This window comes from Tamandua tetradactyla, chromosome 1 (genome assembly GCF_023851605.1).
Source record: "Tamandua tetradactyla isolate mTamTet1 chromosome 1, mTamTet1.pri, whole genome shotgun sequence".
NCBI classification, from domain to species: Eukaryota; Metazoa; Chordata; class Mammalia; order Pilosa; family Myrmecophagidae; genus Tamandua; species Tamandua tetradactyla.
Window position 1 is genome coordinate 174,561,910 of NC_135327.1, and position 14,796 is coordinate 174,576,705.

General features: G+C 45.5%; 1 protein-coding gene across 1 annotated transcript in view; it reads right to left on the reverse strand.

The window, feature by feature from the left end:
* PLXNA4 (plexin A4) overlaps window positions 1-14,796 on the reverse strand; it is a 464,554-nt gene that overhangs the window by 390,062 nt on the left and 59,696 nt on the right. The gene's annotated exons all lie outside the window — the stretch shown is intronic.

A 14,796-nucleotide genomic window follows, 5' to 3' on the forward strand; every position in this document is an offset into this window, starting at 1 on the left:
AAGCCTCACCTGTGTGGACCATCCACCAGCAGACTCCTTTGCTTTTAGGCCTATTTAGGTTCACCAGTGGGAAGCCCCAAGCCAAAGACCTGAGGAAGGAGGAGAGGGGACTCCAGTGAGGTGGAGTTGCATATACTAGTTGTGACTATGTCTAAAAGTCACAGCTCTGGAGGGTAGCCCTCTCCACACAGCCTCTCTATCTCTATGGGCTTTGAACCATCTCTGGTCTTCACCCATTTGGCCCTAGACATAGTAATAGATGCCTCACTGTGACTACCCCAAATATCTCACAGCCTCTTGTGGGCCAACTGCAGGGAAACACACTTTTTTAAAGAGTCCCTTTATTAAACTTTGCTCCGATTACCAAATTTTAGTGGGTTATCTAATTTCTGCTGGGGCCCTAAGAGACCTCTGTAGTAAATACTATTGTTATACCTATTTGACAGCTAAGGAAATCGAGCTTCAGGAAGTTATTTGGATAGCTAGAGGTGCTAGAGGTGCTAGAGGCACGATTCAGACTCAAGGAGCTGGAGCCCAGTCAGTTCTCAATCTGAACCACAAAACAATCTGTTTATCGAGGCCATGCACAGATGGGTCATCAGTTACTGTATACACAGCAGGATAGGACAAGCTCAGCCCCTTCTTATGGGTTCATTGTCATGATGCTGCCTCTCCCACTGTGTGCCTGTATCTACTGCCAGGGCAACTCTTTCTTCCAGCCTCCTCTGCTAGGCAGTGCAGTGGGGCCAAATTAAAATCCCACATCCTCCATCTATCCACACTGTAGCAGCAACCAGAGCCTCTGGGTCTGCTGCCCAGCTTGGAACCCTAATGTCATTTTAACAAGGCAAGATCTTGGCTGCCTCCCATAGTGGGGCCTCCTCTGAGAGGTTTTCATTAAAGGGAGAGAAAAAATTACCTTAAGAAGTAGTAGAGTAAATAAATAAATAACTCCCTATGGAACAACATAGATTTCCATTCTAATGGTCTCATTCAGTTTTATTCAAGATGCTTTCTGAGTGTGTTTCTAGGAGGACAACTTTGCATTTCTTCCAGTTCATGGGAAATCAGGGCAGGAATTATCAACCTCTTATTTGTGGGCACCTGAGCTTGATAGACTTTCTCTCTTTCACCCCAAATTCCTCATAAAAGTGGAGTGTTGGGAAGAGGTAGACCACTGAACAACGACAACAACAAAAATATGCCCCAACAGGGAGAGAGAGCAAGAGGCTAGATGGAAACCGAGAGAAAAAAGAAGGAAACAAAATGAAGACATTGCACCGTCAGCCAAATCCCAACGAAAAGAACAGGTCTTCTCAAGTGAACACCAGAAGAACACCCTGGCAGATGGAGCAGCCACCGTGAACAGCAGCTTGGCTTTGCAGCAGCTGCAAATCAAGGATCTTCTTTTATTCATCCATTTGGCAAATGTTTGCTCAGAGCCCATTCAAAATGCACAAGACACTGGGGTACAAGGATGACTAAGTCTGCATCAGGCCCTCAAAGCACTTGTGGTCTAATCAGGTAGATATAACCAGAACCTAAATTATTGCATAAGGTGAAAATGTATGTCACAGATAATAGGGTGCTTTGAGTTTTGTATAAGGAAACATGACTTCTAACTTGGGGAGACAGAACAAGGAGAAGGCTGTGGGAGACCTTAGAGAGGTGGGGGTACACTTGGGCCAAGCCTCAAACAAAGCTGGGGAGAAAAGCCATTCTATGGGAAGGGGTCTGCATAAGCAAATGCAGGGATGTCTCAAACCAGGCTGTACACTCGGAAGAGTTTGTCTGGAGAACCCAGTTCGTCAAGGAGTTGTAGAAGGTAAGGCTGAAAAGAGAGAGACGCAAGTCTTGTCTGAATGTCAGTGGGAGATTGAGATGAAAATATGTGGTGTTGAGGAAAGAAATTCAAAGAATGAAGGGCAGTGCCCCCTGAGAGGAGCCTCCACATTTCTGTCAATTTAGCCTTTACCAAAGGAGAGTCCCATGGTCGGGAGAGGGATCCTGTCTCAGTCATCAGTGTGGCCACAGCGCCAGAGCAGTGCTTGGCATTTAGTGGCAGCTCAACAACAATCTCTTGACTGGCAGTAAGAAGGGCTGGGCGGAAGGAGAAATATCAGTATTCGTGGAGCATGCAAGTGTTTCCACACGTGTGGAATAATAACACTTTCAGCTGCTCCATGGGGTCGGTATTGCTGTTCCCATTTTCCAGGTAAGGACACTTTAGCTCCAAAAGGACATGTGGCTAATTAGTGGTGAAATTGGAATCGGAACCCATTGGTATTATTGCAAAACCCATACTCTTTCCAGAAACCTGCAATTCTAGATCCCATAATACAGAGCACTAGGAAGTCCTTTCTGAGTCATATAAGTACCCAAATATAGAAACCCCAGCAGACCATCCAGCAGTACCTCCCAATCAGCTCTACAGGAGTAAACCAAAGCCCCTGTGACACCCAGGATACAAGGAGATAATATTTTGTACCTCTAAAACTCCTAATGACGATAAAGTCCCTGCCACAGGACCTCTCCCTGGCACAGATTTAGCACTTATTACATGAAATTGTTGTTACTATTATTACTGACAAGACTGAAATGAGATGAAAAGGGTTAGGGTTAGGATGACAAGATGGTGCCTGGTGATACCATCTCAGTTAGAATGATGACATATCAGGAAGGCTCATCTTGAACTGTCTTGTGCAAAATCCAAATATTAAGCAAGCATCTAGATTTTTCTTTTTTATCTTAAAGAGGTAATCTATTTCAATAAACCCAAATCCCTGATTTTAGAGACAAGGAAGTTGAGGTCCAAAGAGATCAAATGACTTGCAGGTGTCCACATAGTGAGATAAAAATGGGAATGAGATTCAACTCAGGTCTCTAGACTCCCAACCCAATGCTCTTCCCACCTCTCATGGCCTCCCCCTCTGACTTTATTGAATCCACATCAGCATCTGCAACCTGGCCTTTGCCTGGCAGAGACAACTCTCTGGGCACCATATGCGCTGCTGGCTATCTCAGCTCTTCAAATATCTCTGCCAACAACAAAATTCCTGCAGGGCTGGTCATCCTCCTTCCAGACAGGCAGGTGCAGGTCAGGACTCTGCTACCAACCCTCTGGAGGGGAACTTTCGGCAGTACCAGTATTGGGCGCTGCAAAGCACTTCGGAGAGTGAGCCTGCCACACCACCACCTGACTGTACACACTCACAGAGCCACAGACCAATCAACGTTTCTCTAGCTCAGACGAAGTGAGACGAGGAAGCCTGTAATTATGAATTTACTGAGCAGAAAGGTGCCATGGCTCATTCTCCATCTTCTATTAGGCACTGAAATGAGACACAGTTATGCATCTCAAACACTTATCACCCTCATCTGGGGATGGTGAAATTACCGTGCCTGGAGGGGAGGGGGGTACCCACAGAAACAATAATGTGTGATAGGAATAACCAGCTTCTCATTTTACACAATACGAAAGGGACTGATTAGAAAACAAATAACAGACAAAATGGAAAAGAAAAAGGGAAACAAAATAGGATGTGGGTTCCAGCTTGCCTCACCAGAGACACCACCAGGCACCACCACGGCAGCCCTCCTGCCCCAGCCCAGGACCCAAGGGTAGGCAGAGCTCTCAGTCCCCTGCCCCCTGGGCTGTCTAAGGCTGCTCCATTATGTTGTAGCAAAATCAGAGTTTCTTGGAGGGGAGGGTCATCATTTTAGGACATCAGTCCTCATAAGTGGTAACTCAAATCTAGGAAATCCCATGCCAATTCCAGATCCTAGCCCCCATTTCTCCCCCAGGGAACTTAAAAATAATATACTGGTTGTAGCATTAAGCACCACCTTGATTTTTATCAGCAGGTAATGTTATGGAGTCATCCAGAAGACTGTGCCAAAGGATTCACTAAATGGGATAGAGTGGGAAAGGGGCCAGTAGGTAAGAGAACGAAAAGTCTCTGAATCAGACCCAAACAAGCCAGAGTTTTCCCTTCTTTGAAATCAGATTTTAATTCTGAGTGGTCTCAGAGGAGACAGGACTCATTTTTAGAAGTTGATCATCATTTTGATTAAAGAAATTGGGGCTGTCTTTGCTGTCTGTAGCAAGTTTTGAAGAGCTCAAACTCATTTTCATGAAATAGCACCATCCTCTCAAATTCCTAAGTGGTAGGGAAGAAAGTTATTACAGAGTAGTTTAAAATAGCAATTATCTTACGAAATTACTTTAGAATTTACAAAGCACTTTCACATACATTATCTCATTCTGATTGTATTGTTCACGACAAGCTTGACTGGTGGGAGAGATATTTATAAATATATCTACTTTACATTTAAGTAAACTGAGGCATGAGCAAGTACAGAACTTGGCTAAGTTCACGAAATGAATCGTGCTGGGGCTTAGAAAGCTCTTCAGATCTCCACTAGTTGCTCAAAACACATTATCTGAGCCCAGGGACAAAGTCCCAATCCTTAGACCCTTTGTCACAACCATCCTGAGTCTAGAAACCAGCTGAGTGGGTTCTAATGAGCTTCTTTCATGAAAGAAAATAGAAGATAAAATATCACAGTACATCACAAGTAGGAAGAATAAACACTGCTTCTTGGGAACTTTTGTTTCAGTTGTGTTGGGTGTGATGTAAAATTACCACTTACTTTTGGCCATGGTCATAACATTTGAAACACACTTAGAGATGGTGGACGTCTGTGGTTTTTTGCTATCATTCATTCATCCTCTGGAGATTCTCCCCTTTTTTTCCTCTCTCAGCCCACAAGCTTCTGGTAGAATTGACCCCACCCCGGGCTCAGGGATATACACAAGACCTGAACTTAAAACAATCAGCAGAAAGCCCTCCTTCCCTGGCTCCCATCACAGTGAATGGTTCAGGTATGGGTACGTGATTAATCTGAGTCTTTGAGAAGCAGTAAGACCTTGAATGTGGATGCTGAGAAAAAAGTTCCAGCTTTTTTATACTGGATGTGACTGTGGAAAGGTGCAACACTAAGAACTGCCCACAGCCATCTGATTTCAAAGAAGGGGCGAACAGGAGTCCAAGTACTAAGGAGAGCAGAGCTGAGCCAAAGGGGAGGGTACTGGGACCCAGGTCTAGAGATCTATTTGCCCTGAAGCCAGCTCTATGCCTATACTTTCCAGTTATAGGAGCCAAAAAATTAGCCTTTTGCTTAAGCCAATTTGGATTCAGTTTTCTGGCACTTGCTATTGAAAGAATCCTAACCCATACACAGAAAAATCCAACAGTCTAAAGAGTAAAGTGACTCTCATCCCATCCTCTCTGACAGACTATCTTTCACAGAAGGATGTGAGCTTCCCAAAGAAATATATCTCTATGGTCCACTGCCCACAGAGATAAAGTGCAATTTTACAAATAGTGAGGAATTGTCCCAGGGGGCAATTGCATGTGTGCACTCATGTATCTACTGACTTTCATAAACAAACAATGCTCCCCCTACCTGCTAGGCATTGTCCAGAGGGCTGTGGTGACAGGTCTCTCAGGATGTTCTCCACCTGTCCATGCCTCTGTGCTTTCTGCACAGATGGCTTATGGTAGCTTGGGTACCTATTCCCCACCCAACTCCCTTCATCTAGTTGTCTCTATCTTCAACTGAAGTTCCCTCTGACCCTCACTGTGGTCTAAGATGCCCCTACTACATGTTAGAACAGGAGCCAGTGCTCACTTAGTTGTATTTGTCTGTTGATGCTGTTTCCCCCCTAAGACTGTGAGTTCTGAGGAAAGAAGGATGTTTCTCTCCAGTTCCAAGCCCAGAACCTGATATAAAATAAGCATGTAATAAACCTTCGGCAAACACATGAGTGACTGGATAAATGAAGGAATGACTACCGCACAGCAGAGTATGAGATAGCAGCTGGCATCACCTATGGCTGAAATACAAAACAAATCTTGGTGGTGGGCCAACCAGCTCAAATAGGGACCAAACTCAAAAAACTGGTTTCAGGAGGAGCAAGGCTAGTTCCGTGGTAGAATTCTTGCCTGTCATGCGGGAGACTCAGGTTCAATTCCCAGCCCATGCACTTCTCAAGTAAAGCAAAGAAACCAACAAAAACAAGAAAAATTCAACAAATGATACTGTAATAAGGAGACACTCACATGAAAAACAAATGTGACTCTGCCATACAATATACAAAAAAAAAAAAGTTGGTTTCACTAATACCCTGCCTAATCCAGGATTTATAAATACTTAAAATACCCAAATTGGTCCTCTTTAAATATGAATTAAGGGGGGGTGTGAGGGTAGTTAGTGGTAGAATTCTTGCCTGCCATGCTGGAGACCCAGGTTCGATTCCCAGCCCACGCACTTCCCAAACAAACAAACAAAAGAAACCAACAAAAACAAACAAACAAACAAAAATTCAACAAATGGTGCTGCAATAACGGGATACTCACATGGAAAAAGAATGAAATGGGACCCTGCCATACCGCATACAAAAAAGAAATTTAAAATGTGAGTTAAAATACATCAGAGAAATGACATTTCATATGTGGTTTCCAATGAGACTGGCCTGTCCACCAGCTGTAATATCATAGCAATTCTCCTTGTATCCACGAACTTGACTTTGAAAACCATCCAGCAAGGGAAATCAATGCAGACCTTGTTCAGGAGAAGGGGCTACACCTGAAGGCAAAATTACAATCAGGAAAATCAAGGTGGTTGAGGCCACACAAGTTGCTAGAAGTCAGCAGGCATTCATTCAATCAGCCAATCGAGTGTTTACAGAGCTCAGACCACCTGAGAAGCTCTGAGCTGCCTGCAGGGGTGCAGGTGCTCCGGAGCTGAAAACAATGCCCTGCCCTCTAGCAGCTGACAGTCCCCTAGAGGAGCCTCTAGCTATCCTCCTATCAAGTCATTTCCAAACATTGCTGAGCTCTGCAAAACTCCACCTACTACAAACCAAGACTGTCACCATTTCCTTAGCCCCTCTACATGTTGTACGATAGGTAATTTCATCTCTATTTTTTCAGGGGAGGCAAGGGGACAGGAAGCTAGCTATCCACCAAAACTTTGTGCTCCCCCAACCAAAGTACAGAGTTGTTGGTGACAGGTGGCCACAGCCAGGGCCTACATTTTCCAGCCTCTGTACATCCTCATGATGTCCAGGTGTGGCTGTATGAATAGTGAGAGTGTTGTAGTGACACTTCCATGCAAAGCTGTTAAGAAATAGATGTGTCTTCTCTATAGGACTTTCCCCATCCAGCTGGATAAAGAAGATTCTGAAGTCCTACAGGGATAGTGGAGCCTCAAGATGGAAGTATCTACCTTCAAGAAAGGACAGCCACATCAGACTCTTACCAGAAAATAAACCACTGTTGCAATGAGATTCTAAGATTGTGAATTTGTGTGTTACAACAGTTAGCATCACCCCAACTAATACAGGCAGAAACACAGCTAGCACGCTGCATATCTGAACCAGAATTCAAACCTGACACTGGACAACTCGAAGGCTCTGATCTTTCCAGTACAACTGGCTGCCGACCCTCAAGGAAGTTCTCTTTAGATATTGGCAGCCCATCCCTTGTCCCTAAAGACTGCAGATCACCAAGCCCAGAATGATGGAAGACAAACCCACTGACATTTACGGAATAGAAATATATTCCATTTTCCTCAGTAGCCCATCCCAAGTTTGCAGCATAGTTTGTGTATGTGTGTGTGTTTGTGTGTGTGCAGCTGGAGACTGTGAGGGGATTGGGCCTCCTTTCCACTTCATCTATGAAACACAAAATATTTATTGATACAAATGAGCAAAACGAGTGAATCCACTTTTATATTCCTTTTCCAGTTCATAATCTACACATTGAGAAGAGCACCCTTGTTTAATAGCAAGGGTTTTTTTTTTTTTCCTGACTGCATTTCTCACTTTAAAACTTTTGGTTTCTAGAAATGAGAACCACGAACTATTACTTGATTTCTTTTTCTGGGGCATCATATTTATACAGAACATGTCTTATTTAGTAGGGCAACTGGGTGAGAGTTTGGTGCCCATCATGGACATCCAGCCACCCCGACCCCAAATGCTTGTCCAGTTCACTGCAGCCAGGTCCTGGCCTTCCCTGCCTCCCCTTTCCCTTGTTGCTGTCTCAGAAACAAGTGTGTGACATTCAGACTGGGAAAAGAGTCACAGAGCGTGGACGTCTCAGCATAATCCATCACTACCACTGGGGTAAAATATAAAGTCAAAGCAACTGTCCTCTCCAAGAAGAGGTCACAGCACTGCCTTTGGAGAGTCTCATGCACAGGTGGGGGCCTTATAACAGTCAGGCTATCAAGAGCCCAGCATGGAGAGCAGATGCCCCAGTCAAGCTGGGCCAAGTCCTGAGCTCAGAAGCCAATCCCAGCCGTCTGCTTTCCCTTTGCTTCGGCATTGATTCTTTTGAGCAGTGGGAAATGTGAAATTGGTGATTGGGGGAAGGGCTGGAGAAGGGCATAAAGGATGGGGAAGAGGCAGCAGTGGAGTGCCAGTCCCAGGCTTAGAGTCTCGCTGCTTCCAGGCAACCAGTCCAGTCCCCCGGGAAATTCAGCACCAAGCTCAGCTGCAAGGGGCTCACTGAAGCCTCACTCCCCAGTTTACTAACAGGGGCTGGGAAAGGTGATGACCATGGCCAGAGCCTTTGGAGCCAGCCTAGGAGAAGTCTCTGCAGGAGGGTGAGTCTGTGAGCTGCTCCCATTCAGAGATTACGTCCTAGCTGGACCTGTGAGGCCCCTCTCTGTAGTTGGCACCTCCTTCTTCTTTCCCCCTCCTCCAGGCTTTCCTGTCCTTGGTCTAGAGGGAGCTCCCCCAAGGCACCAAACTACCTTCCCCTGGCCAAGTCTGCTGTTCCCAGCAGAGCCGAAGAGGAGCTGCAGCCCAAGCCCAGGCCGCCCAAGAGGAAACTCTTTATTATGACACCCATTCAGCCCTTTATATTCCAGACACTGAGCCTCTGAGTGGGGGAGTAGCTAAGCAATGACTCGCTTTACTCCAAGCCTGGCTGAGAAGCTTTCACAATACTACACTCTTAATAGAAGCCTGGGTTGTGGAGCACACAAGCATTACCTTTTCTCCAGCTTCTCGTGTAAAGAAACAGGTCAGCCAGGAATTTGGGGTCATATGATCTAGCTGGATTTGGTGTTCTATAAAGATTTGTTCTGCAAACTGGGGCAGCCTGGCACTGAGGTGACCTTCTCTCCTCCCCCCAGCCAGCCCCTTAGCCCAGCCCATGTGGAATGTCCTGTCCAGGGCCTGCCTAGAGGGTGCTGGCTTCCAGTCTGCAGTGGGTCCCCATTTGGCCTCTGGGTGTGCTTTTGCACATCATGGAAAGGTGTTCAGGACACCCAAAGTTACAGTAAAGGAAGTATTTGCTCTCAGTATTTTTGCTCCAAGACTGGGCAGACATTCAGGGGTGGAAAAGGGGCTTGTGGTCCACCCCAAGCTGGAGACTGTCCCTTCTCCATGCTGCTCTGGGTCATGCCTGTGGCCTGGAGTGAAGTGGATTGGAGACTTGCTTAGCTGACTGATTTTCATCAGAAATGAGGTTTACTGTAGCTCTCTCAGCCACCTTTCCCTTCACTCCCCATACCCTCTGCATCTTTTCTGACCAAGCACGCAGCGTGGTACCAGCCAGCGAAGTAGCATCAAATGGTCTTCACCTCATTGAGTTCTCTCTTGAGATCCTCCATACCTTTCATAGTCAGGGAAAGAGGTAGGATGTTCTTAGCTCACAGCTGCTCCAACCTAGGCAATGGCCAGCCTTAAAAGCCTCATCTCTCTGAATCTACATGGCCAAGGATACTGCAGGCACCGGGAATGGCCCATCCTAATTGGCTGCCATCCTGCCAAGTGACTGCCCTTCTTTCTTGATGCCTTGGTTTTCCCATCTGTGATAGGGTATTTTGAGAAACAGAGTGATAAAGAAAAAGATATCACCAGATTTCTTTTTGGGCTAAATCCAGGAGAAATGAGAATGAAGAATTATGAGTCTTCACAGAATATACACTCTCACTGGTGTTGGGAGCATTCGACAAATGATGTTTGCAAAGTTGCCGGGCAGAGCCACACTATGATAATGATGATTGCCAACATCATCTGTGGAAGATGCTTTCTGGAAAACAAAAACCTGGTGCTGAAATGTCTCTCTGGAGACTCTTTGCCTCTTTGCTTAAATTGGCTTTTAAGTTGCCTAAATTGAAATTGTAGGGAGCCTCAGGAGAGCCTGTTGTGGTGGAATTCCACAGCCCACCCCTAGAGAATTTCAGGGTACTCATCTGTTAAGTAGACTTAAATTATATTCCTTGAACTCTGTTTCCTCTCTCACATTGAAAAGGAATACTAGGGTAGGATGTACCCTACCAGTTCAGGTGTTAGCCCATGTCATTGAGCTAGATTCTGAGCAGTGAATTAGCCCTTTGAGTAGGTGCCTGCTCTTTTACAGGCCTCTGGAACACCTCTCACACATTTGACTAAAAGCCAGCAGGAGGCCTCCAAGCATTGAAGTTTGTCTCTGCCTCCATTATAGACTTGATTTACACCAGTGTGATCTGACCCATTTTATTTCTTTTCCTTGGCAATTGTATTAGTTTCTTAGCTGCTAAAACAAACACCATATAATGAATGGTTTAAACAACAGGAATGTATTGGCTAATAGTTTCGTGGTTAGGAGTAGTCCAGAATTGAGGTATCAGCACAGTGATGCTTTCTCTTTGAAGAATGTGGTATTCTGGGGCTGGATGACAGTGATCCTTGGGGTTCCTTGGTTTTTCCATCACATGGCAAAGCACATGGCAATGTCTTCTCCTTTCTCTTCTGGGTTCCACTGACTTCCAGCTCTTAGCTGCTCCCTATGGCTTCTCTTTCTGTGTTCCATTTCCTTTGTTATGGGGACCTCAGTCATATTGGATTAGGTCCACCCTCATTTAGTGTGGCCACACCTTTACTAATAACATCTTCACAGGTCCTCTTTACAAATGGGTTCACACCACTAGGACCAGGGGTTGAAAACTGAACATGTCTTTTGTAGGGGGCATGATTCAAGCCCCAACAGCAAGTAAGGAAAAGAAATAGAAATCCCCTCCTTGAACTGGTGTCAAATCTCTAGCTAGATTTTTCCAACTGAGAATGATACTAAAGACATGGTGCTGTGAGAACTGAGCTGAGAGTCCTTGATGGTTGCCAACCCCAAACCTTGAGCCTCAGCAACTCTTCCAGTGACCACCCTGCTCTTGAGAAGCCTCCCTCTCCAGCCCCTATCACTGCTGCCCTTCCCACACATAGCCACCAGCCTCCCAAACCCAGTGGAGTCTTCACTTGAAACGTGTAATTCCACCAAATTGGGGACAGTGAGGGAATGGGCTATTTGGGACACATTCAGGCCAAATGACAGTACTTCTGTTGTCATCTAATGCCATGTGGGAGAGTTTTCTCTCCAGCCCCTCCTTGTCCTTCTACCTCCTCTCTTTCTTTCTCAATTCCTGGGAAAATCAGGAAGTGAACAGTTGTCTCCCTTGCTGGTCTATATTCATGTAATTAGTGCTATTTAATTTCATGATGAGCCAAAGCTCATAAAATACAAAACATATTTCAGCTGTGTGCTGCAAATCTTGGCAGAAATCTCTGCTGCAGCCGGAAGCCGAACAGAGCTAAATTTGCTCCTTAAAAAAAAGGTTCACAATGACTGGAATGAAGTTGCAGGGGCAGGCACTACTACCTGGAACTATGTGAGGAGTAAGTAGAATGGGGGTGGGGGGGTTGTATCTTGAAGTTTCAAAATAATCTTCATCATCATGACAACACTGAATTCTAAACAACATTTAGTATTTTTCAAGTAACCCTAGTATAACACGTCATCCATGTAAGGAGGCTATTCTGGGCCCACTATCTCCTTATTCCCAATTGCAGCCATGTGCTGTATGAGTTTGGGTCTTTAGCAATGGAGACGCGTGTCATGGAGTCCTCCTGCCTCTCCTACCTGCTGGACACACACCTGTAAGGCGAATGGCTGAGGAGGAAGTGTGCAGTTTCTGGCAACCAATCCAAATGAACCAGCACGTTCCCATCTCCCAGTTTCTCTTCCCCTACCCACCCTGCTTATGTATTTATGCCTGCTTCATATGACTCAAGGAGCAGGAATACTTAACCCCATTCTGCCCCCGCTGCACACTGAGGCACAGAATGGTAAAGTCCTAAGACACTCTTCTCCAAGAGGCCCTCAGTGTGCAGCAGATGCAGACATTGTTCCTCATCAGGAAACTCAGCAAGGCGACCTCTGCCCAGAAGTCAACCCCAGCACCTCTCACCACTGCTCTCTGGTTCCCTCCCATAGCACCTCCATGGACCGGACGTGCCCTCCTCCTTTTCCAGATGACATGAGCAGCATCAAGGGACAGCATATTGCTGGAGGTCCCAGAGCAAGGCCAGACACAGGAGGAAGTAACGTTGGATGCAGCTGACACCCCTCTTAGGGCCTTTTCAGAAGCTGTGCCAGTGGAAGCAGAAGAGGCCATGAGACAGACCCAAGGTGTGAGAGGAGGTCAAATCACTGCAATGCCCAGGCAGCCTTTAAGTAAGTGCAACGGCTCTTAAGAGTTTGCTGTGCACATCGCTCAGCAGACAGAAATAAAGAGAACAGCCCACCTGCCAGCACTAGCCCCCTCCTCCTCTTACTCAGCCTCAAATTCCACCATCATCATAACCACCACCAGCCCCTCTCCTTTGTCTGACACTTTACATTCTACAGATTGCTTCATATGCAATAAACCATTCAATATTCCAAAATTATATAGCAATCCCTACATGCCCTATGGTTATTATTTTCCAGCTGGGGATACTGAGATTCTGAGAATTTAATTAGCTCAAAGCCATGTTCTTCATGTGTCTAAAATTGAGGTCTTCTGACTAATCCCACACTTTCCTCTAAACCAGAAAGCCATCCATCAGAGTATGACTTGAGATTGTGTATCAAAAGTGGGAGGAGAGTTGAGTACAGAAAATGCCATCACAAACTCACATTTATTAACTGGGAGGAGAGGAAGTTCTTCTAGTCTATTAGATTATAAAAACTAAACTGTTCTGGACTGGCATCATCTTGAGAGCCTTAGATAACTTGCCCACAATGGCCTGGTCCCTTTCCTTCCATCCAAGGAGGCTGGCACAATTGGACATATTCTCATTGACCAAGGGATGGTATGAAAGGGTCAAGTGGCAAATAGGGAAGATGAGATGAGTCCAAGGCATTTGCTCAACAACATTTATTCAGCTCTGTATTAGTTTACTAGGGCTGCTGTAACAAATTACCACAGGCTTGGTGGCTTAAAACAGCAGGAGTTTATAATCTCATAGTTCTGGAGTTTAGGCTAATAGTCTGAAATTTAGGTATCAGCTGGGCCATGATCTCTCTGGTGACTCTTGGAAAGAATCCTTCCCTGCCTCTTCCTAGCTTCTGGTGGTGTCCAGAAATCCTAGGCATTCCATGGCTTGTAGCTGTTTCACTTCAGTCTTTGCCTCCACCTCCACATGGCATGATCCCATGTGTGTCTCTCTATCTATGTCTCTTTTCTTCTTATAAGGACACCTGTCATCTTGGATTAGGGCCCGCTCTCATTCAGCATGACTTCATCTTAACTTGATCGCATCTGCAAAGAGCCTATTCCAAAATAAGGCCCCATCCACAGGTGCAGGGAAGTTAGGCCCTTGTTATTTTTTGAAGGGACACAATCCAATCCATGACAAGTCCTTACTAAGTACCAGGCGTCATGCTACAGTCTGGGGGTGTAGTAATGAATAACTCAATGGGGTTTTTGATCTTATGGGGGTTACTTTTTAATAGGAAGATGATATACAATAAACAAGAAAATAGCTATTTGTAAATAATGTCAAAGAAATAAAAAGGAAAAAATATACACTAATTTGATGCAGAGTAACTAGTGGAGGTAGTGGGTTCACTCGTTGGAATGCGCAATGGAAGCTGCTCTGGGGTGATGCTTGCAGGGGGCACTAAGGGCCAAGAAGGAGCTAACCATGCAAAGATTTTGGAAAAGAGCATACTCAGCAAAAGGAAAAGCAAGTGTAAAGACTCTGAGGAAGAAGCAAACTTGGCAAAGAAAAGGCAGAAGGCTGGAAGCCATTTAGAGAGTAGGAAGCATGAGTGATGAGGTCAGAGAGAAAGGCAGGGGCAGATGATGGAGAGCATTTAAGACCATGAAAGGGAATTTTAAATTTATTCCAAGTGGTTTGGGAAGCCATGAAAAGGCTTTTAGCAGGCAGGAGAGTGACGTGATCCAGTCTATCATTTATAAGCTTGGCCTGGCTGATATGGGGTGGAAGAAAGTAGTAGAGACCTGCACGAGTTGAGGGAGGGATGATGGTGGCCTGGCTCAGGTCATGGTGGTGTAAAAGGAGAGAAGTGGATGGCTCTGCAGGGCTTACTAATGAATACAGACATGAGTGGCCAGGAAGGGAGGGGAATCATACCTTCTAGAGCTCGGCTTGAGCACATGGGTGGATGATGGTACCATTTACTGCTACAGGGAAGAATGGAGAGGGCATGGATGAGGAACAAAGAAATCAAGAGTTCCACTCTGGTGAGGTTGCCTGTAGAGCTGGTGCTGCACAGTTGATGCTGAAGGGAATTGTCAAGGGAAAAGGCTCACAGAGAACCAACCTGTATGTGTTCTGCATACGACATCACATTTAAGTCCTCTCAAGAGGTTGCAAATGTTATCCCTATTTTCTAGATGAGAAACTGATTCTCAATAACTGGTATGAAGTGAGGCAAAGATATGACCATAGGC